Source organism: Chiloscyllium plagiosum, unplaced genomic scaffold, assembly GCF_037043375.1.
Source record: "Chiloscyllium plagiosum isolate Xiang-an unplaced genomic scaffold, Cpla_swu_hap1 HiC_scaffold_14, whole genome shotgun sequence".
NCBI lineage: Eukaryota > Metazoa > Chordata > Chondrichthyes > Orectolobiformes > Hemiscylliidae > Chiloscyllium > Chiloscyllium plagiosum.
This window is the reverse complement of record NW_028270152.1, coordinates 61,473,469-61,496,382: the sequence shown is the minus strand read 5'-3', so window position 1 is coordinate 61,496,382 and position 22,914 is coordinate 61,473,469. Positions and strand designations below refer to the sequence as shown.

The window sequence follows — 22,914 nt, the reverse complement described above, 5'->3', positions numbered from 1 at the left end:
CAGTACAGAGGAGTCTTGATCCGAAACAAATTTTTCATAGACCTGACACAAAGCTAACAGCATTAGATCCAACTGCAGGATTAGGCGTAGGCTATTCAGCTCCTTAAACTTGCCCCACCTTTCAAAAGAGCATGGCTGATTTGCCCCAGGCCTCAACTCCTCTTTTCTGCCAGCTCTTCATCGTCCTCCATTTGATTTCTTTTTCAAAATTCCACCTCCTCTTTCAATTATCTAAGTTTTATATTTAATCAGAAAAGATATTTGACATTGAAAAATGCAAAATTACCTCGATCTTTGTTAAATAATATAAAATAAGTTATAGATAGACACTTTGTTTATCAGATTATAGTTAATTAAAGCTCCATGCTACTAGATGAACACATTGCTGGGAATGTTTCTATATTCAATTCTAGAACACACATAAGATGAAAGAAGAACCAATTATTTATTACTCATGACAGCCATTTTAAGCCATTTGTATTGTATGGTGCTGTCAGATATAATGGACAGACTCATTATGGCACAGTATTAATGGGTTAGTCATTTGACAAATCAAGCATAGCATTGACATTATTGGCTATCCCTCAATTTGAAGGTGACATCAGGATTGCGAGCTCTTGCCTTGGGTCTTCATGTGACGGAGCAGAGTGATTTTCGACGCAGTGGTTTTTGGGCATGTCAGGTGGGAAGTCACATGAGGCAGTGGGATCCAAGATTTACTTCATTTTCTTTCCTTTGCTGCCATCACTCTGCCTCATTATTAAGATGTTGTGAATTACTGCCTGATGTAGCACAATGACACAGTACATTTCAGCATGCTAATTCATGCAAAACATGTGAGATGCATTATGTCATAGGACAGGAGGGTGTAGCAGACAGTAATCTAATCTCATTTGTTGAGACCCTGAATGATGAGAGTTAACATGTCCACCTTAGATAACCTTTAAGGCCCTTCAAATACAATTTTATGGTTAGCCGGACAATCTAGCAGATCAATTGCGTCTAATGTAAAATATGCTGCTTCTATTGCCTGTTTGATTTCACAAGGTATTTTGAGGCGATTTTCCTAGTTAGAACATTTGCTTATCATTTGGGAGTAGTGCTCATTGAATAAAATAGATCTTATCTTCTAGGATGCCTGGGAATTTAAGTGCAGCCTTTCGTTAGTCAGCTCTGGCTATAGATTGCAACAAATCATGCAAAAATAGCAGTTCTGTAAGAAGCAGTCAAATGCCTCACTAAGTTTTGCACTCCTTCGCAAGAATCTGTATTACAGGACCAGTTGGTATTTGCAGCCAGTTGAAGCAATTGGCACAGGAAATAACACAAGTTCAGACCCTGGCCTGTGTCTACAAAAGTTGAAACTAAGATCAGGAAATTAGGCTATGGGTGACTATCATGGGAAACCTTCCAAAAATTTCACTGTGGAGTAAACAGCATTACCAGTGAGAACCAAACTCTTCTCATCTCTAGAAATTTAGGCCAATGCAGTAAAATGCTCAATGATTTGACCAGAGTAGACAAAGAAGCACATTAGCTGCTGTATTAGCCCTCTGTAATTAGCAATTGTACAACTAATTCTTATTGTGGCTCCGGCTGCGGGAAAGAGGAGGGTGAGTTACATAACTCTGAATCTCACACCATGGCTTCCCTTTTCTCCTCATGGCAGTCATTTGCATGTCAGACATTAATCTCCTTTTCTCTATTTTAACAACCTCCTTACATGCCTTACGTTAGGTCCTCCATGACACACTCACTAACAGTCAGCCTTCTTGTAATTGAATCAATCATGTTGTAAGAGAAATTTGTGCAGAACACTTACAAAGAGCAGAACACTGGATGGGGTATCTCCAACCATGAGCACTTCACACTGAATAGCAAATTGATCATTTCAGGAGAGGCAAAATAATTCAACTGCTGGAGGCAACTTGCCTGGTGGTTGTATCATTGAGGTCTGCACTGTGTGCCTGGACTCCTTTTGTTTTTTTCATTACTGCTTCACAGGATGTGGGCACTGCAGACTTGACCTACCTACATTCACTGCCCACCCCTAATTCCATTTAGAAGATGGGGATGGGCCTTCCTTTTCACAACACCATGCCAGTGGAACTGGAATGAAATGTCAGAATGCCTAGAAATGAATATTAATCTTGTCAGGAACCATTTGCCATGGGAGGGGGATGCTTTCAGTTCCAGAAACCTTCCGTAGAGCATGAGCAGCCAATTACCTATCACAATTCTCATCCTCAGGTTGCATCTAGGAGAACCACTAGAATAATTGAATGAAATTCACTTGCAGCAATCAAGGGGAAGCACGGTGTTAGTAAGTTGGCATCCATTCAAGTTGCACATAATTGTAATAAAATGGAAACAACACTGGTTGTCCTTATTTGGTGCTGACATGTTCAGTCAGGTTATGATTATTGGTATGGTCATATTACAACTCTGTGTTTTTTAAGATGAGTGTTCCTCACAACATATTTGTACTTTTATATCAAGGAAATCTGCATTCTGAAATAGGTTTTTCCATACATTATCATCAACAGATTTTTAATTTCACCAGAGTGGCAAATGAGTTTTCAACAACATTAAGCACTAATGGCTGGTGTATACTAATATTCAAAAAACACCCCTAACTCATCAGCATTCACATTTTGTTTAAGCTTTCTTACACAGCCATCTTTAAAGTTTCCCTTCGTGATCTCATATCAGATTGTTAGTAAATGTGATGTTGGATTATTTGAATCTGGACGTGAGACTTCTCAAAATCATTTCATGTAGGTAGATGTATAGTCAGCATATGAGTTTTGGCTGAAAGATTATGAGGTCACACTTTTGTGCTCTTTATCAGGCATATAGTGGTACTATTTGTTTTAAATGGAAAGATTTGTGCAGTAACTCTGTGACTATTTGTCCTGTAAGAATGTAAAGTAACTGAGAGCAGACACGCAGTTTAGCAGTTACTTCTCAGGTTAAAGTAGCTAGATTGGAGATGGTGCAATAAGTTTTAATTTCAAGACCAAGACTTATTCTTAACTTAGGAGCAACAAGCAAATGAAGGTCAGAGGCAGAGTGCCCATGGCAGTGTAGAAAAAGAATAATTAAAATCAAGAAATCATGTAGAGGTCATTGATTGGGAGGATTGATTGTCAGACAACAAATATCTATTATTTTTATTCAAGAGCATGGAAGTGAAATAATAAACAAGCCTACTCAAACATCAGTGGAGTTTATAAGTCTTGCATGAGCTGATCTTTGGAGAGAAAAGTATTCAACATATATCCTTCGTAAATCATTATACAGTATTTAGAGGTATGAATAACACATTTACATTGTAGGTTTATAGTTTTTTAGATAATTTCATCAAGCATTCACAACAGGAATTTGGTTTTCTTCTGTTTCAGGAGAGTGACTATACAGGTACCATGACTGATCAATTTCGTGTTGGAGGTGATCAACATTTCCAAGGTCAAGAATTGTATGAAGAAGCCGAGTCAAAATTGACAGCATGTGCGACACCAAACAATAGTCTCAGTGCCATTGATAAAAGTACCCTGCCTTCTCACAAACTGGAGAGCTCCATCCAACTAAAAGGCAGCTCCAGTTCCATAAAATCCTTTGACATCTCCACGAGGCCTAAAGGGGAGCCAATGACTGCAGTGGAGGCAAAAAAACACTATATACACAAACTTACACCGTATGAGGAACAGGAAATAGCTAGCTATTCAGAAATCTATTTTGTTGGACCAAATTCTAAAAAGAGACCAGGAATTATTGGAGCACCAAATAATAATAGCTACGATGATGATCAGGGCTCTTATCTCTATGTGCCACATGATCATATAGCATATCGATATGAAGTCATCAAGGTAATTGGAAAAGGCAGCTTTGGGCAGGTGGTGAAAGCTTATGACCACAAACTCCACCAATACATCGCCTTGAAAATGGTGAGGAACGAAAAGAGATTTCACAGGCAGGCAGCAGAGGAAATCAAGATACTAGACCATTTGAGGAAGCAAGACAAGGACAACAACATGAATGTTATCCATATCTATGAGAGTTTTTCCTTCCGTAACCACATATGTATGACCTTTGAACTACTAAGTATGAATCTCTATGAACTCATCAAGAAGAATAAGTTTCAAGGATTCAGTCTGCCCCTGGTCCGTAAATTTGCACACTCCATCCTGCAGTGCCTTGATGCTTTACATAAAAGCCATATCATCCATTGCGACTTGAAACCTGAGAACATCCTATTGAAGCAACAGGGCCGTAGTGGAGTTAAAGTGATCGACTTTGGATCCAGCTGTTATGACCATCAAAAAATTTACACATACATTCAGTCACGTTTTTACCGAGCTCCTGAGGTGATTCTAGGAGCACAATATGGGATGGCTATTGATATGTGGAGTTTGGGATGCATTCTTGCTGAATTGCTGACTGGTCACCCGCTGTTGCCAGGGGAAGACGAGGGGGATCAACTTGCTTGCATGATGGAATTATTAGGAATGCCATCAAAAGTACTTCTGGAATGTTCCAAAAGAGCCAAAATGTTCATCAGTTCTAAGGGTTACCCTAGATATTCTTCTATTGTAACTCTTCCTGATGGGACTGTGCATTTGAATGGTGGACGATCTCGAAGAGGAAAAACTCGAGGTCCCCCTGGTCAACGGGACTGGGTCAGTGCCCTAAAGGGTTGTGATGATCAATCTTTCATTGACTTCCTGAAACACTGCCTGGAGTGGGATCCTGCCTTACGCATGACACCAGCACAGGCCTTAAGGCACCCTTGGCTTCGGAGACGTCTGCCAAAGCCACCAACAAATGACAAAGCAACATTTGTCAAACGCATGTCAGCAAGCCCTACTAGCCTCATGGATGCAGTGGTTAAACTACCTCCTACTTCTGCCAGCATTGCCAATAAATTGAAATCCAATCAGAGTAATGATTCCAATCCCAACATGACTCAGAGGACAGTGCTGCCAAAGCTGGTCAGTTGACTGGTAACTTGAAGAAAATAACAGTTGTTGATACTCAGTCAGAATATGAATTCCTGTGGCATGCGGTATACAGGGAACATAATTTCTTCCTTTCTACATTCCAACTTGACTTGAGCCAACAGGTCTTTAATTATTACAAGGCTGCAAGTCTGCACTGAGCATGCTCCAGGACTGCTGGGCAGCTCCTGCCAGGCCACACTGTACACATTGGTTTACACTGTACAATGACACAAACTACCCACCAACATTCACAGTAAAGCAGTTGGGCTAGATGCACAATGAAAAGGTGTTCTTTGATTGGATAATTATTTATTTTACATCAGCAGTATCCTACTCAGATGACATAGTGTGCTAATCCTTTGCTCCCTGCATATTTGAAGGCCAAAAGTGCCCTTTAATTTACTCACTGATGAAACTGCTGTGAATGAAAATGGTCTCAAATCATTCACTTTCTAATAACCAAGAAAGATTTCATACATTTACAAACTTTGATGTAATAATGGATTTGGCCTACTAGCTATCCTAATTTATCTTTCTTGGGATCTGTATTTCCATTGGACACTGAACAGTGGCTTGCAGTCTCGGGTGGACATCTGTATGCATTGGAGGAGAGATGGTAGCATCCAGACACCTAGATGTGTCAATCCATTCTTTAAAGGGCATAAGGGTTGCTGATTCCTTTAGTTTGGCCAAGGTACTGTGTAAGTATATATGCAGGGATAACCCTCCTTAGGTGCAAATTAACTGCAACATCATGATATGGTGGAGATTTTCCTTAGTGACAAAGCTGGTAATGTTAAAAATCATAGGTAGCTCTCCTTCATTTTTGGCAACTGAGAGATGAGTTACCATTTATATCTGAGTTTGTGTTCATGAAATATCATTGCATTAGTTCTTGTTTTTATGAAACAATATATTAAAGGAGTTGACCAAAAGGAACTATCATCTGTGCAACTACATCAGAGAAAGACAAGCCTGTTTTTTTTTAAATTTGTACTGTATTTCACGCCTCTTTTCTATCTTTTAGTCCCTCATACCAGGTAATTTTTCAAACTAATAGGACAGGCGGGTAACCTAGCCTAGCAATAGCACCATGCGAACAGTTAACTGAGAATTTTGAAAGTTTTCCTCAGTGATCTGCCCTCTGATTTCCCAGTCATCCTTCTGCGAGTCGTGTCTCCACAGGTAAAACCTTCAATGTATAATGTGCGAATCAAACAAACAGATTAATTCACACCTATTTGAAGATGAAGACATCAGCTGTGAAAGGGTACCGTCAACTAAGTAGTGTCAAAAATTATAAGCTCCACACGTAATTCAGATTTTCTGTCAATATACAATAACAGAAATTCACTAGATAAAGAAGTCTTTTCGAGGTAAAGAACCTCAATTGATTGTGCACTATTTTATCTTGAATGTCCATTTAGCAAATTTAAAGAGTTGAAAATTTGGAGAGGGGTCTGTAGTATTGGGAAGATCGCTCCAGAGGGTGGATTCAAAATGTCAATTTCACAAGCCTTCCACTTTCTAGTGATTGATAACAAGAAAATCAGGGGCATTGTAAATCAGATTCACTAATCTCTGCTGCTGATTGTTGGATCTATTGATTGGTAAGGCACCATGCCAGCAATGTTGTCTTGAAAAGTTCACCCTCCATAAATCATTTTCACTTATTGTTCATTTGAGTATTATAGCTATCACCCAAACACATAACACTTGATAAACATTGATTGCACTTCCTTAAGAAAACAAGACTAGCCCTTGCTGCTTACCTGCAGAATGTATTAATGGGCAATTCCAGTGAGACAGGGAGCTTTGCCTTTTGGGAGCACATTGAGAAATTAAATTCCACAAACAGGAAAAAGAAAGACTTGCATTTTTGAAATGCACCTTTCATGACTACAAAATGCTTTACAGCCAATGACATCCTATTTGAAGTTAGTCAGTGTTATATTGTAGGAATTGCAGCAGCTACTTTGCATGCAGAAAACTCCCATAAGCAGCAATATGATAATAACTGAATAACCTGTTTCAGTGGTGCTGGTTGAGGAATTAGTGATTGTTGGGACACGAGGGAGAACTGTTTAGTGCTTCTCCAATGTATTGCCCATTTGGATCTTTCATCCCCATGGAGGAAAATAGATGAGGCCTTGGTTTGTGTCTCATCTGAAACACAGTATTTTTGACAGTGGTGCCTGATGAAGACATTATTAGAAACCAATCTGGAATTTTATTTGAAGAGCAAGTGAGCAGTGGTCCACCCCAGCTTTGATAAAACACAGCTGAGAACTAATTGTGAGCTGGAAGAGATACAAGGTATTTTAGGGTTAGTTGTGGATCAGAATGAGCTTCTTCTGATTTCTAAGAAGCCTTCGGCCTCCATTACCTCAATTTTCCCCTCTCCCCAATCACTTATAGATCCCATCCCCCCCCACCTTGAATAGCAATGCTTATATCTATTAATTTGGTATGGACTCAACCACAACAATTTTCTGCATCATCAGCAAACTTACGTATCATTTTCCTCACGCCTGTGCCTGAATCATTAATATTATTAGAAAACTACCAAGGTCCCAGGAAGATTTCCTTGTGGTCCACCGTCTCATCAGTATAGCCATTCCTGCCTCAGGTGCATTAGATCAGAAAGTTTTGCATGGTCAGGAAAGAGAGATCACGTCCAGGGTGAGACACAGCCCGAGTAAGTATGTAGTTTGGGGAATGTGGGAATGTGGTGCCAAAGGAACGAGGTGCTTTTTGCTTGCTTTTTTGCTTCATAGCTTGTAAAGTTGTGTTTTTAACAGGATAAATTGAAGCCCAGGATCAAGGTCCCAGTACAAAAGAGAGCACAGATAAACCGTAAGTGCATTGGTTGCTAAAAGCTGCTAATTTGACTATCTATTATAGGATACTTTCAGATTGAAGATAAGTATGAGAAATACTTACAGATTACAAGCTAAAGGACCAGTAGAAAACTTTTAGAAAAGCAAATGAAGAACTAAGTAAAGACAATTCAGATGCTGGGCCAGGCAATGTGTTGTACCTGCACGATATAGTTGCTGATGCACCCCATTGTGGTTTGTAGTGACCACATCTGTACCAAGTGTTGGTTGCTTGAAGAACTCTGGTTCAGAGCTTTGACCTGGAATCTGAACTTCGAAAATTGTGAGGGGAGAGGGAGAGTTACCTGGACGCTCTAGTCTAGGAGGTATTTACACTTCTTAGCTTAACTTCCTTGAATTTGGTCAGTGGTCAGAAACAGGAGGGTGTGACTACAAGAAAGATAGGTAAAGGGATCCAGGAAGTAGTGCTGAAGGAACCTCAGCCCTTGAGCTTCTCTAACAGGTTTGAGATTTTTGCTCTCTGTGTGGATGAGAGTAATAATGTAGAACATAGAACAGTACAGAATAGGATGGGCTCACGAAGTTGTGCTGAACATGACACCAAAATAACTAATCTCTTCTGTCTGCCCTTAGTCCATGTCTCTCTGGTCCTTGTATATTCATGTGGTTATCTAAAAGCCACTTAAAGGCTCTTATCGTATCTGGCTCTACCACCACCATCCCTGGCAGCATGTTCTAGACTCTTAGAATGAGAGCTATGGGGAGGATGAAAATATTGATCATAGCGCCATGGTACAGGGAGTCATTCAAGAGAGGAAAGAAAAGAGAAATGTGGTTATAATCAGGGAAAGTATAGTCAGGAGAACAGACACTGTTCCCTCTGGCCAGGGTCCTGAATGCTCTGTTGCCTGCCTGGTGCTTGGGTTCAGGATATCTAGACTGCAGAGGAACTTGGAGTGATAGGGGAAAGATCCAGTTGTTGTGGTGCAAGTAGGTACCAACAATATCTGTAGAAAGAAGTAAGAGGCTCTGCTGAGGGATTACAAGCAGCCAGCAGCTAAATTAAAAAAACAGGACCAAAAAAGTAATAATCTCTGATTACTAATTGAGTCACAAGCAAATTGGCACAGGGTCAACAAGTTGAACGAGGTAAACGCATGGCTCAAAGATTGATGTGGAAAAATGGATTCAAATTCATAGGGCATTGGCACCAGTATTGGAGAAGAAAGGGGCTGTTCCAATGGGATGGGCTCCACCTGAATCATGCTGGGACCACAGCGTCCTGGCAAATCCCATAACTAAAGCTATGGTTAAGACTTTAGACAAAATGGGAATGGAGAGGAGGGAAGTTGTTCAGTTGCATGGGAAATTATGGATATGGTTAAAGTGGGGAGGGCTCAGGAGAAGTTATTAATGTTTCTAGAACAAGTAATAGGATAGAAAGTACGGAAAGGGTCAGGGATCTAACTTCAGGCACAGCAGATAGGGGACAACTATGAGAAAGGGGGCAGTCAATGCATGACTGAGTGTTGCACTTAAATATACACGGTATAAGAAACGAGGTGAATGATTTTTTCATGCAGATTGTATTGACAGATACATTGTTGTGGGAATCACAGCTACAAGGGATCAGGCCTGGGAACTAAATATCCAAGGATAAGCATCCTAATGAAAGGACAAGCAGATGGACAGAGGTACAATTAGAATGTTTAAAAGGAATTTGGATACGTACATGAATAGGAAAGGTTTGGAGGGATATAGGCCAGGAGCAGGCAGGTGGGACTAGTTTAGTTTGGGATTATGTTCGGCATGGACTGGTTGGACCAAAGGGTCTATTTCTGTTCTCTATAACTCTATGACTCTAAAAGTACTTAAGAAAGGCACTATTACAATAATCATGGGGGACTTCAATATGTAGGTGGTCTGGGAAAATCAGGTTGGTAGCATATCCCAAGGAAAGAAATTTGTTGAAAGACCACAACATTTCTTTTGGAACAGCTTGTTTTAAGCTCACTAGGAAACAGGAATTCTAGATTTAGTGATGTGTATGAGGCTGACTTGATTAGGGAGCTTCAGGTGAATAAACCGCTCGGGGCAGTGACCATAATATGATAGAATTCACCCTGCAGTTTAAGCGGGAGAAGCTTGTAATCAGAGTAAAGCTAACTACACAGACATGAGGGAGGAGCTGGCCAGAATTGATTGGAAGAGGAGCCAAGCAGAGAAGATGGTGGAGCAGCAATGGCAGGAGTTTCTGAGATAATTTGGGAGGCACAGCAGAAATTCATCCCAAGGAGAAAGAGACATACTTAGGGGGAGGACGATGCAGCTATTGCTCACAAGAGAAGCCAGGGAAAGAATAAAACCGAAAGAAAAGGCACACCACATGGTGAAGATTAGTGGGAAGCCAGAGAATAGGGAAGCCTTTAAAAACCACTGAGGACAACTGAAAAAGCAATAAATGAGGGGAAGAAGAAATATGAAGGCAAGCTAACTCGTCATAGAAAAGAAGATTGTAAGTGTTTTTTTAGATATATAACAGGTAAGGGTAGACATTGGTCCATTGGAAAATGAGGCTGGAGAAGTAGTAATTGGGAACAAGGCAATGTCAGAGGAACTGCATCAGCCTCAAGACACCAGCAGCTTACCACAACTTCAAGAAAGCTGGAAGCAGGGTTGAGTGTAGTGTACACCACTAACAAGTAGTGGCTGGGGAAGCTGAAAGGTCTGAACTTGGATAAATCCAGATGGAGTACACGCAAGGATTTAAAGGAGATAACTGAGGAGATGTTTGAAGCATTAGTGGTGAGCTTTCAGGAATCACTGGAGACAGGGAGGTTGCCAGCAGCCTGGAAAATGGCTCATGTCACACCCCTGTTTAAGAACAAACTGATGTAGAAGACGAGACATTATAGGCTGGTCAGCCTGACATCGATCGTTGGCAAGATTTATTATTAAGGATGAGGTTGTGGAGTATTTGCAAGTGCATGGTAAAATGGGGCTGAGTCAGCATGGCATCGTCAAGGGGAGGTCAGGCCTGACAGATCTGTTAGACTTCTCTGAGAAAGTAACAAGCAGGCAAGACAAAGGAGAGCCAGTGGATGTGATCCATTTGAATTTCCACAAGGCCTTTGACAAATGCTGCACAGCCTATGGTGTTAAAAGCAATGTACTGGCATAGGTAGAGGATTGGCACGCTGGCAGAAGGCAGAGAGAGGGGATAAAGGGGTTTTCTTCAGGATGGAAGCTGGTGACTAGTCAAATTCTGCAGGGACAAGTGTTAAGGCCACAACTATTCACATTATATATTGGCGATCTGGTCAACAGAACTGAGGGTGTTGTTGCTAAGTTTGCAGATAACACAAAGTTAGGTGAAGGGATAGGTTATATTGAGCAGGAGAGGGACTTGCAGAAGGACTTGGATGACTAGGAGAGTGGGTAATGAAGTGGCAAATGGAATGCAATATGGAAATGTGTGAAGTTATGCATTTTGGTGGGATGAATAGAGGCATAGATTATTTTCTAAATTGGGAAAGGCTTCGGAAATCTGAAGTACAAAGGGACTTTCCTGATGAAGGGCTTATGCCTGAAATGTCGATTCTCCTGCTCTTCGGATGCTGCCTGACCTGCTGTGCTTTTCCAACACCACACTCTCGACTCTGATCTCCAGCATCTGTAGTCCTCACTTTCTCCAAAGGGACTTAGGCGTCTTAGTTTAGAATTCTCTTAATGTTAATTGCAGATTCTTTGGCAGATCAGAAGGCAAATGCAATTTCAAGGTGGTAGAATACAAGAGCAGGATGTTTTGCTGAGGCTGCACATGGCTCTGACCAGACTGCATTTGAAATATTGTGAGTAGATTTGGGCCCTTTATCTAAGGAAGGATATGCTGGTTTTGGAGGGTGTCCAGAGGAGGTTTGTAAGAATGATTGATGAAGGGCTTGTCATAACAGAAGTGGTTGAGGACTCTGGGTCTGTATTTGATGGATTTTCAAAGGATACTGGGGGATCTCATTGAAATTTACAGAATACTGAGAGAGCTGGATAGACTGAACGCACAGAAGATGTTTCCACTAGTAAGAGAGACTAGGACGTGAAGGTACAGCCTCAGAGTGAAGGGACAATCCTTTAGAACTGAGATGCGGGGGAATGTTTTCAGCCAGAGGCTGGTGAATCTGTGGAACTCATTGCTGTGTAAGGCTGCAGAGGCCAAGCCATTGAATGTCTTTAAAATGGAGATAGATAGATTCTTTATTGCTAAGGGGATAAAAGGTTATAGGGAGAATAGAATAGAATAGAATAGAATAGACTTTATTGCCACATGCACTTGAAAAGTGCCGTGAAAAGTTTGTAGTATTGCCTCTTGGCACCATCTTAGGTATAAGGTACCTAGTGACAGATACTTTAAGTGTTGTTACAGAATGTAGTTTTAAAAAAGACTAATATGGGAATACAGAAATTGAAAGTCCAGAATGAGAATTAAAAAGTATCTTTAAAGTACTCAAGTTATAGTCCTTTTTATCACTGAGTCCATGATCGCCGGGCTTCAGAACAAGAGGGCATGCTGCCTCCACATGTTGGCCTCCATCCAAGACTCACCTCCAGGCACCCTCATGGCCAGCTTGGGTTCTCTCTGTTCCTGCTCTGGGCTCCAGCCGCCGGTCAGCTCCCAGCTCGGCCTATGTTCGCTCTCGGACAGCAGCTCACTTCCAGGACTTGGCCCACGCTCACTCTGCTCCCTCTCCGGCCTCCGCTTGCTCTGCTCCCACTCCGACTGCAGCTCACTTCCAGGACTCAGCCCACGCTCACTCTGCTCCCTCTCCGGCCTGCACTTGCTATGCTCCGACTCTGACTGCAGCTCACTTCCAGAACTTAGCCCATACTCACTCTGCTCCCGCTCCAGTCCATGCTCACTCTGCTCCTGCTTGGACCGCAGCTCACTTCCAGGACTTGGCCCGTGCTCATTCTGCTCCCACTCCGCCCTCTGCTTGCTCTGCTACCACTCCAACTGTAGCTCACTTCTGGGACTCAGCCTGCACCCACTCTGCCCCCATTCTGGCTGTCGATTGCTTCTGGCACTTGGCCCTTCCGTTTGCAACTTCTCTCCTGTGCTGGGCTGGCCTCGGACTCCGTTCTCTATTCCCTCCAGGTAGGGTACTTTAGTTGGAGGGGGGAGGGAGGAAGAGAGATTGCAGCAAGAGGGAAGGAAAGAAAGATAGGGGAAAAGGAATTCTGGCTGGATTGTCTCACTCTGCTGCCATCTTTACCGAAAGAAGGCACGGGAATGGGGTTGAGAAATGTATCAGCAATGATCATATAGTGGAACAGACTCGATAGGTTAATTGGCATAATTCTGTTCCTATATCTTATGGTCTTATAGTCTTATTCTGAACAGAGGTCCTGCATGATAGGTCTTTCATTCTATATCTACCTACAATGTTAGATGCCTTGCAAAACAGGAATTTGCATTTGCCCAATGAAAGTTGGTGTCCTGGTATCTGGGAAGCAGCGTACCAATTTGAAAGTCCATTCCTGCTTGCAGGAGATTAGATTGACCCCCCCCTCATAGTGGGATCCCCTACGACTACTGTTTGTCCTTGAACCTTGTATCATCTCCGTGCTAGGCCAGCAGCCATTTGCTGCAATCTGCCTTTTTCAGTTACCATCCCACGTAATTCCATATTTGTTCAGGTCCCATTCTGAAAAGCTTTGGTAACTTTCCTTTGCTCTTGTTAATACTTTGTACATACCTGGGGGTCATCACCAGCCTTTTTGATGTATCATCTCCCTGTATCTACCAGGGTGAGAGGAGGGGTGCTTGGGGTACTTGGGGTGGTGGCTGGGAAGTCGACATTATAGAAAGTCTCTTAATTACACCTTCCCATCTTGTAAATTGAATATCTATCTAATTGCTATGTCAGTCCAGGAATTCAAAAATATAAGGATTTACTTCATTGCAAATATGCTCTCTTTGAATAAACTTAGAAATCACACAACACCAGGCTATAGTCCAACAGTTTTATTTGAAATCACAAGCTTTCAGAGCGCTGCTCCTTTGTCGGGTGAAGTGAATAATTTAAGGACTCAGGGCGGCACGGTGGCACAGTGGTTAGCACTGCTGCCTCACAGCGCCACAGACCCGGGTTCAATTCCCGACTTAGGCGACTGACTGTGTGGAGTTTGCACGTTCTCCCCGTGCCTGCGTGGGTTTCCTCTGGGTGCTCCGGTTTCCTCCCACAGTCCAAAGATGTGCAGTCAGGTGAATTGGCCATGCTAAATTGCCCGTAGTGTTAGGTAAGGGGTAAATGTAGGGGTATGGGTGGGTTTCGCTTCGGCGGGTCGGTGTGGACTTGTTGGGCCGAAGGGCCTGTTTCCACACTGTAATGTAATCTAATCTAATCTAAAAAAATATCACATGTTATAGGGCTAGCACAAACAACACCATTTTATTCTAAGGATATGGGGCAGATTACTTGGTTTGTATTTTTCTGTAATATTGTGTATACCCATTTTAATAGTTCTAGGTTCCTTAAATAAGAAAATATATCTCTCACTCTGCTACAAGTTATCTTTCCTTAACTGCGACTTTTCTAGAATTGTACAGATTTTAGCGTACAAGCGCGGGCCATTCAGATCCTTGCCATGTTTATGTTCCATGCTGCAAGGGTGCATCTTCCCATCTTAATAACCGAAAGAACTATGGATGCTGTAGATCAAAACAAACTCAGAAGTTGCAGGAAAAGCTCAGCAGGTCAGGCAGCATCTGGGAGGAGAAGTAAAAGTTAGTGTTCCAGGTCCGGTGACCCTTCCTCAAAACTCTAGGTTCTGAGGAAGGATCACTGGACCCGAAATGTTAACTCTGGTTCCTCTTCACTTTAGTAAGGCGTTCTACAAGGTTCCCCAAGGGAAACTGGTTAGCAAGGTTAGATCTCATGGAACACAGGGAGTACTAGCCATTTGGATACAGAACTGGCTCAAAGGTAGAAGACAGAGGGTGGTGGTGGAGGATTGAGGCCTGTGACCAGTGGAGTGCCACAAGGATCGTTGCTAGGTCCAATACTTTTCGTCATTTATATAAATGATTTGGATGTGAGCATAAGAAGTATAGTTAGTAGGTTTGCAGATGACACCAAAATTGGAGGTATAGTGGACAGCGAAGAAGGTTACCTCAGATTACAACAGGATCTTGATCAGATGAGCCAATGGGCTGAGAAGTGGCAGATGGAGTTTAATTAAGATAAATGCGAGGTGCTGTATTTTGGGAAAGCAAATCTTAGCAGGACTTATACACTTAATGGTAAGGTCTTAGGGAATGTTGCTGAACAAAGAGACCTTGGAGTGCAGGTTCATAGCTCCTTGAAAATGGAGTTGCACGTAGATAGGATAGTGAAGAAGGCGTTTGGTATGCTTTCCTTTATTGGAGAGAGTATTGAGTGCAGGAGTTGAGAGGTCATGTTATGGCTGTACAGGACATTGGTCAGGCCACTGTTGGAATATTGCATGCAATTCTAGTCTCCTTCCTATCAGAAAGAAGTTGTGAAACTTGACAGGGTTCAGAAAAGATTTACAAGGATGTTGGCAGGGTTGGAGGATTTGAGCTGTACAGAGAGGCTGAACAGGCTGGGGCAGTTTTCCCTGGAGCGTCGGAGGCTGAGGGGTGACCTTATAGAGGTTTACCAAATTATGAGTGGCATGGATAGGATAAATGGACAAGGTTTTTTTCCCTGGGGTAGGGGAGTCTAGAACTACAGAGCATAGGTTTAGGGTGAGAGGGGAAAAATATAAAAGAGACCTAAGGGGCAACTTTTTCATGCAGAGCGTGGTACGTGTATGGAATGAGCTGCCAGAGGAAGTGGTGGAGGTTGATACAATTGCAATATTTAAAAGTTATTTGGATGGGTATATGAATAGGAAGGGTTTGGAGAGAGATGGGCCGGGTGCTGGCAGGTAGGACTAGATTGGGTTGGGATATCTGTTCGGCATGGACAGGTTGGACCGAAGGGTCTGTTTCCGTGTTGTACACCTCTATGACTCTATGAATGTATAAATGCTGCCAGAACTGCTGAGCATTTCCGGCAACTTCTGGACTCATCTCACCCGAACAACATACCTCTATTCCTTTCTCATTGTGTACTGATCTAACTTCTGCTTAAAATAATTGAGTGAGTTGGTTCAGCATTTCAAAATGAAACCAAGCTGTATATTATCATCACTCTCTGGCTAATGTCATTAATTTCCTGAAATTCTGTTGAATTTATTGGTGACTAATTTAAAATTATGGTCCCCAAGTTTTGGTCACTCACAAGTGGCCATAAGCTCTTTACATTTATCCTAAAAAGAACCTTGATCATTTTGTTTTCTATTAAAAGGAAAGCAAATCAACGTTATTTCCCAGATGGGCATCGCACATTCGCAATGATATCACTTCTCCTCTAAACTGCATTGGTTTCGCTCAAAGAGAAAACTCCTGCCAAAGTCATAACAAAAGGGTGGTTAGTTGAGATACTGGATAGCTTCAAATTGACAGACAAGGAGCTAGAAAGGCTCTATTTGAAGTAGATTGCATCTGAAATTGCTGAAAATAGTAAGGATGTTAAAAATTGCTAACATAAGTTGAAGTTGTTCACATTGGACTGAACAAGACAAGCACTCAAAAATTTGATTCAGAATTGGTTGGCTGACAGAAGGCAGAGAGTGGTTGTAGATGGAAAGTATTCTGCCTGGAGGTCAATATTGAGTGGGATCCCGCAGGGATCTGTTCTTGGGCCTCTGCTCTTTGTAGTTTTTATAAATGACTTGGACGAGGAGGTTGAAGGGTGGGTTAGTAAATTTGCAGATGACACAAAGGTTGGAGATGCTGTCGTTAGTATCGAAGGCTATTGCAGGCTACAGCACGACATAGACAGGATGCAGAGCTGGGCTGAGAAATGGCAGTTGGAGTTCAACATGGATAAATGCGAAGTGATGCATTTTGGAAGGTCGAACTCGAATGCTGAATATAGGATTAAAGACAGGATTCTTGAAAGTGTGGAGGAATAGAGGGATCTGGGTGTGCAAAGTACATAGATCCCTCAAAGTTGCCAACAAGTGGATTGGGTTGTTAAGAAAGCATATGGTGTTTTGGCTTTCATTAACAGGGAGATCGAGTTTAAGAGCCGCAAAGTTTTGCTACAGCTCTACAAGTCCCTGGTGAGACCACACTTGGAATATTGTGTCCAGTTCTGGTCGCCCTACTATAGGAAAGATACAGAGGCTTTGGAGAGGGTGCAAAGAAGGTTTACCAGGATGCTGCCTGGACTGGAGGGCTTGCCTTATGAAGAAAGTTTGAAAAAGCTTGGACTTTTCTCTCTGGAGAGAAAGAGGAAAAGGGGAGAACTGATCGAGGTGTACAAGATAATGAGAGGAATAGATAGAGTCAATAGCCAGAGACTTTTCCCCAGGGCAGGATTGACAAGTACGAGGGGTCATAGTTTTAAGATATTAGGGGAACGGTATAGAGGAGACGTCAGAGGTAGGTTCTTTACGCAGTGAGTTGTGAATGCATGGAATGCATTGCCAGCTGTGGTGGTGGAAACAGAGTCATTAGGGACATTTAAGCGACTGCTGGACAGGCACATGGAGAGCAGTGAGTTGAGGGGAGTGTAGGTTAAGTTATTATATTTTACATTAGGATTAAAGCTCGGCACAACATTGTGGGCCGAAGGACCTGTTCTGTGCTGTACTTTTCTATGTTGTATGAAACAGATTTGAAAATGGGACATCAATTTAAACAGAATGAGAAGAGGTTACTGATCAATTGAGCTATTATTGGCATGGAGACGCAGCAGAAACACTGAACTATCCAGAGCTAGCATGTCCCTGTACATGTATTTGAATATATGTAGCTCCTCCTTCTGATTGGTCAGGGTGTTGCTATGAAAACGGAGCAGTAAGGATGGAAATTGTCAAGGTGCTGACCAGAACCTTCCCATCCACTTTAGGTACAGATTTGATACAGTATTATAAATGTCACACCTTTATTTAAATAAAGGATATAAGGATAGATTCAGAAACTTCAAGCCAGTCATTTTCATTTTGATGGCAGAGAGGCTTTTAGAAACAAAAATTGAGGAAAAATTAACAGTTGTTAGGTTTGGATAGATTAATTAATGGAAATGAAGATGGATTTGTTAAACTGCAATTGCATTTAACTCACTTCATGATGTTTTTTTTGTTGCTCTACAGACAATTCACGAGGACAAGGCAATTATTGTGGCCTGTATGGAGTTCCAATGGTTTTTAATAAAGAGATAGAAGATAGGCTTGTTAGAAAAGTTGATGCAGATGGAATATCGAACAAGCAGTGGATATAAATTTAGCTAAAAGACAGGAAACCAAATTTTGGTAAACATTTAATTTTTGAATTGGAGAAAGAAATATTGATTTTATGATTATCATGATATGTTATTAAGGGAAAATTGGGAATATGGAATGCCGTTTCAAAATCTACAGTTGACACAGAACTTGAAATGCAATAAACAGTACAAAGGTTAGTGATAGACTTTGTAGGATGTAAATGGGCTGTAAACAGTAAATATGGTGGAAGAATTTATCACGGAGGAGTTCAAATTGATACATTTTAGTAGGAAGGGCAAAGAATGGCAATATAAACTGAAGGGTACAATTCTAAAGTAGGTGTAGAAACAAAGGGGGCTATTGTATATGAGGCATATGTGCACAAATTACTTGAAGATAGCAAGGCAAGATGAGAAAACTATTTTGTTTTACAAAATATGGTATTCTAGATTTTATAAATAGAGGCATAGAATACAAAAGCAAAGAAGTTACAGTATGATAAGCATTAATTGGACTCAAATGTGTCTAATTCTGATCGTTGCATTTTAGAAAGAATGGGTTCAGAAATATAAGAAATTCTGTAGAATAGTTCCAGAGGTATGGAAGTTCCGATATAGTCACCTAGTGGTACAAAGCTTCATTATTGCTGAGAAAAGAGACATGTTGTCAAAGTTTTGTTTTAATTTTGCACTATTGGGACAGTTATAAGAATGCCCAACTTTAAAAGGGAGCAACTATTTACAATATATGTCAAACGTGTGCTGATTGGTTGACATTAATTACACTAACAACCAATTTAAAGTCATTGGTTTGGATTGCATTATAGTTCTTTTATATTTGCTAGAAGCTACATATATTCAAATGAAGAAATTTGCCCACTGCAGGAAAACAGAGCATGCCCAAGCATTGCTGTTTTTTTGGAAATAAACAAAAGCATGGGGGTCAAAAAGTGACCTGTTGATTCTGCAGGTCACACCTCAACAAATCGGAGTTGACTTGCCAATTAATCATCTTTTGTTATGCAGGATAAATTATCGTTCCCTTTGACATTTTCATTCTTGCATCTGTCCCGATGACTGTGAGATGAAAAACTTTGAGATCATTTTTCTTCTCAGCAATATTCATCCACAGGTGCATGGATTAGAGAAGCTGAGATTGTTCTCCTCAGACTGATGGAGGTATTCAAAATCACAGGGGACTGGGACAGAGAAGATTTTAATGGTGGAGCTTAATGCTGTCCATTGAGGTTGGAAACATGGCAGCTGGGCCCACATAATTGCAGGAGTGACTGCCAGTGGCAGGAATATCTCCCATGATTAGTTGGAGTTGGAAAAGGAACAAAGTTGGTAATCTGCCCTTTCTGGGTGAAATGTTAATTCAGTTCGTTAATGAGCCAATTGACACCAATAATTCCTGAACCCACTGGAACTTAGAGACGACTTGAGGATTAGATGCAAATGGAGTGCTTTTTCTGTGTTTCTTGAAGGCTTGCATCTAAAGATGCAAAATTGTCTACTGCTCAATGGAGAAACCCAGCAGTGGGAATGAAAGCAAGATGAAAGCCCTCTCTTACATCCAATCACCTCCTGCCCCTGCAATCACTTCCTGTGACCTTCAACCCCACGGCCCCCTATTCCACTGTCATTAAATTCAGCCAAGTATCCACTGGCAATCTCTGGTGATGTCTTTGCAGCAATAGTAGCAGCACCCATCATACCTGATAACACTGCCATCAACAGGGATCTGCCAGTCTCTGATTGGCCACCCAATCTGAGGGGGTTAGATTTTACATTTTTGACTCCCACCTTCCTGCCCTCATCCCAGCCCTCTGCCGCACCCCAATCCTGGCCAATCCAGGCCCATTGGACTCTGCATGTGTCAATCATTTTGTTTTTGAATCATTGGGTTCAGTGAAATTGAAGATGTGGCATAAATATGTTCGGAAAATGTCCATTTGATTTGACTGGTCTGATGGTATTCTCTTTCTGTTAGTATTGCTGGTAGGAGTTTTTTTTTGCGGTGATGATATTGCTGTAGATCATTTATCAGAAAAAAAAAAGAGGTGAGGTTATGCAGGGCTGAAGAGCCCATGTAACCCCCATTGTCTCTCTGAGAATAGATTCTGCTGTGAGCTGTACAGTTGAAGATAACGTTTACCCAATTCTGGTCAATATTAATGATTGAGCAGGCTTTTTTGGATGGTTCATCTCCAGATAATGAAACTAAGTGTGTGGAAATAGTTCAAATGAGTAACATTGGATGTCCCATTCTTCCTTATATGACTTCATTATACTAAAATAAATGTAAAGATATGTATACTGGAATTAAGTGATCAGGACCTTAATTTTATACTTGAGACTACCTACGAGAGAAGGTGCAAAACTTGACCTATTCTTGGGAAATAAGGCAGGGCAGATGACTGAGGTTTCAGTGGGGCAGCACTTTGGGGCCAGCAAGCACAATTCTATTAGTTTTAAAATAGTGATGGACAAGGATAGACCACATCTAAAAATTGAAGTTCTGAACTGGAGGAAGGCTAATTTTGACAGTATTAGGCAAGAACTTTCAAAAGCTGATTGGGGGCAGATGTTTGCTGGAAAATGGGGAGCCTTCAGAAATAAGATAACGAGAGTCCAGAGACAGTATTTTCCTGTTAGGGTGAAAGGAAAGGCTGGTAGGTATAGGGAATGCTAGATGACTAAAGAAATTGAGGGTTTGGTTAAGAAAAAAAAGGAAGCATATGTCAGCTATAGACAGGATCGATCGAGTGAATCCTTAAAAGCGTACAAAGGCAGTAGGAGTATACTTAAGTGGGAGATCAGGAGGGCAAAAAGGGGAAATGAGACAGTTTTGGCAAATAGTCTTAAGGTGAATCAAAAGGATTTTTGCAAATACATTCAGGCCAAAAGAGGAACTAAGGAGAGAATAGGGTCCCTCAAAGATCAACAAGGTGGCCTTTGTATGAAGCAGCAGGGGAGATACTAAACGAGTATTTTGCATTAGTGTTTACTGTGGAAAAGGACATGGAAGATATAGAAGGTAGAGAAATAGATGGTGACATCTTGAAAAATGTCCATATTACAGAGGAGGAAGTGCTGGATGTCTTGAAACGCATAAAGTTGGATAAATCCTAAGGACCTGATCAGGGGTACCCTAGAACTCTGTGGGAAGCGAGGGAAGTGATTGCTGGGCCTCTTGCTGAGATATTTGTATCATCGATAGTCACAGGTGAGGTGCCAGAAGACTGGAGGTTGGCTGACGTGGTGCCACTATTTAAGAAAGATGGTAAGGTCAAGCCAGGGCTTTATAGACTGGTGAGCCTGATGTTGGTGGTGGGCAAGTTGTTGGAGGGAATCCTGAGGGACAGGATGTACATGTATTTGGAAAGGCAAGGACTGACTAGGGATTGTCAACATGGCTTTGTGTGTGGGAAATCATGTCTCACAAACTTGATTGAGTTTTTTGAAGAAGTAACAAAGAAGATTGATGAGGGCAGAGTGGTAGACATGATCTATATGGACTTCAGTAAGGCGTTTGACAAAGATCCCCATGGGAGACTGATTAGCAAGGTTAGATCTCATGGAATACAGGGAGAACTAGTCATTTGAATGCAGAACAGACTCAAAGGTAGAAGACGAAGAGTGGTGATGGAGGGTTGTTTATCAGACTGGAGGCCTGTGACCAGTGGAACGCCACAAGGATCATTGCTGGGCCCATTACTTTTTGTCATTTATATAAATGATTTGGAATGTGATCATAAAAGGTATAGTTAGTAAGTTTGCAGATGACACCAAATTGGAGGTGTAGTGGACAGCGAAGAGGGTTACCTGAGATTACAACGGGATCTTGATCAGATGGGCTGAGAAGTGGCAGATGGAGGTTAATTCAGATAAATGCGAGGTACTGCATTTTGGGAAAGCAAATCTTAGCAGGACTTCTACACTTAATGGTAAGGTTCTAGGGAGTGTTGCTGAACAAAGTGACCTTGGAGTGCAGGTTCATAGCTTCTTGAAAGTAGAGTCACAGGTAGATAGCATAGTGAAGGGGGCATTTGATATGCTTTCCTTTATTGGTCAGAGTATTGAGTACAGGAGTTGGGAGGTCATGTTGTGGCTGTACAGGACATTCACATTTCACAACATCCTTTCGATAGGAAGGAGACCAGAATTGCACGCAGTGTTCCAAAAGTGGCCAAACCAATGTCCTGTACAGCCGCAACATGACCTCCCAGTTCCTGGGAAAACAGCCTCAGCCTATTCAATCTCTTCCTATAGCTCAAATCCTCCAACTCTGGCAAAATCCTAGTAAATCTTTTCTGAACCTTTTCAAGTTTTGCAACATTCTTCCGATAGGAAGGAGACCAGATTGCACGCAATATTCCAAAAGTGGCTTAACCAAAGGGTTCAGAAAGGGTTCAAAGGATATTGCCAGGTTTGGAGGATTTGAGCTATTGGAAGAGGTTGAATAGGCTGGGGCTGTTTTTCCTGGACCATCAGAAGCTGAGGGGTGACCTTATCGAGGTTTATAAAATCATGAGGGGCATGGATAGGATAAATAGGCAAAGTCTTTTTCTTGGGGTGGGGGAGTCCAGAACTAGAGGGCATAGGTTTCGGGTGAGAGGGAAAAGATATAAAAGAGACTTATGGGGCAATGTTTTCACGCAGAGGGTGGTACATGTACAGAATGAGCTGCCAGAGGAAGTGGTGGAGGCTGGTACAATTGCAACATTTAAAAGGTAT

The 22,914-nt window shown here is 41.7% G+C and overlaps 1 pseudogene across 1 annotated transcript; it reads left to right on the top strand.

Annotated features, from left to right (window-relative positions):
* Nucleotides 1–3,330: 3,330 nt before the first annotated feature.
* LOC122559101 (dual specificity tyrosine-phosphorylation-regulated kinase 2 pseudogene) lies at nt 3,331–22,438 on the top strand (annotated as a pseudogene). Its single transcript, XR_015759423.1, has 3 exons — nt 3,331–5,701; nt 7,802–7,856; nt 18,065–22,438. The product of XR_015759423.1 is annotated as a dual specificity tyrosine-phosphorylation-regulated kinase 2 pseudogene (transcript).
* The last annotated feature ends 476 nt before the right edge of the window (nt 22,439–22,914 follow it).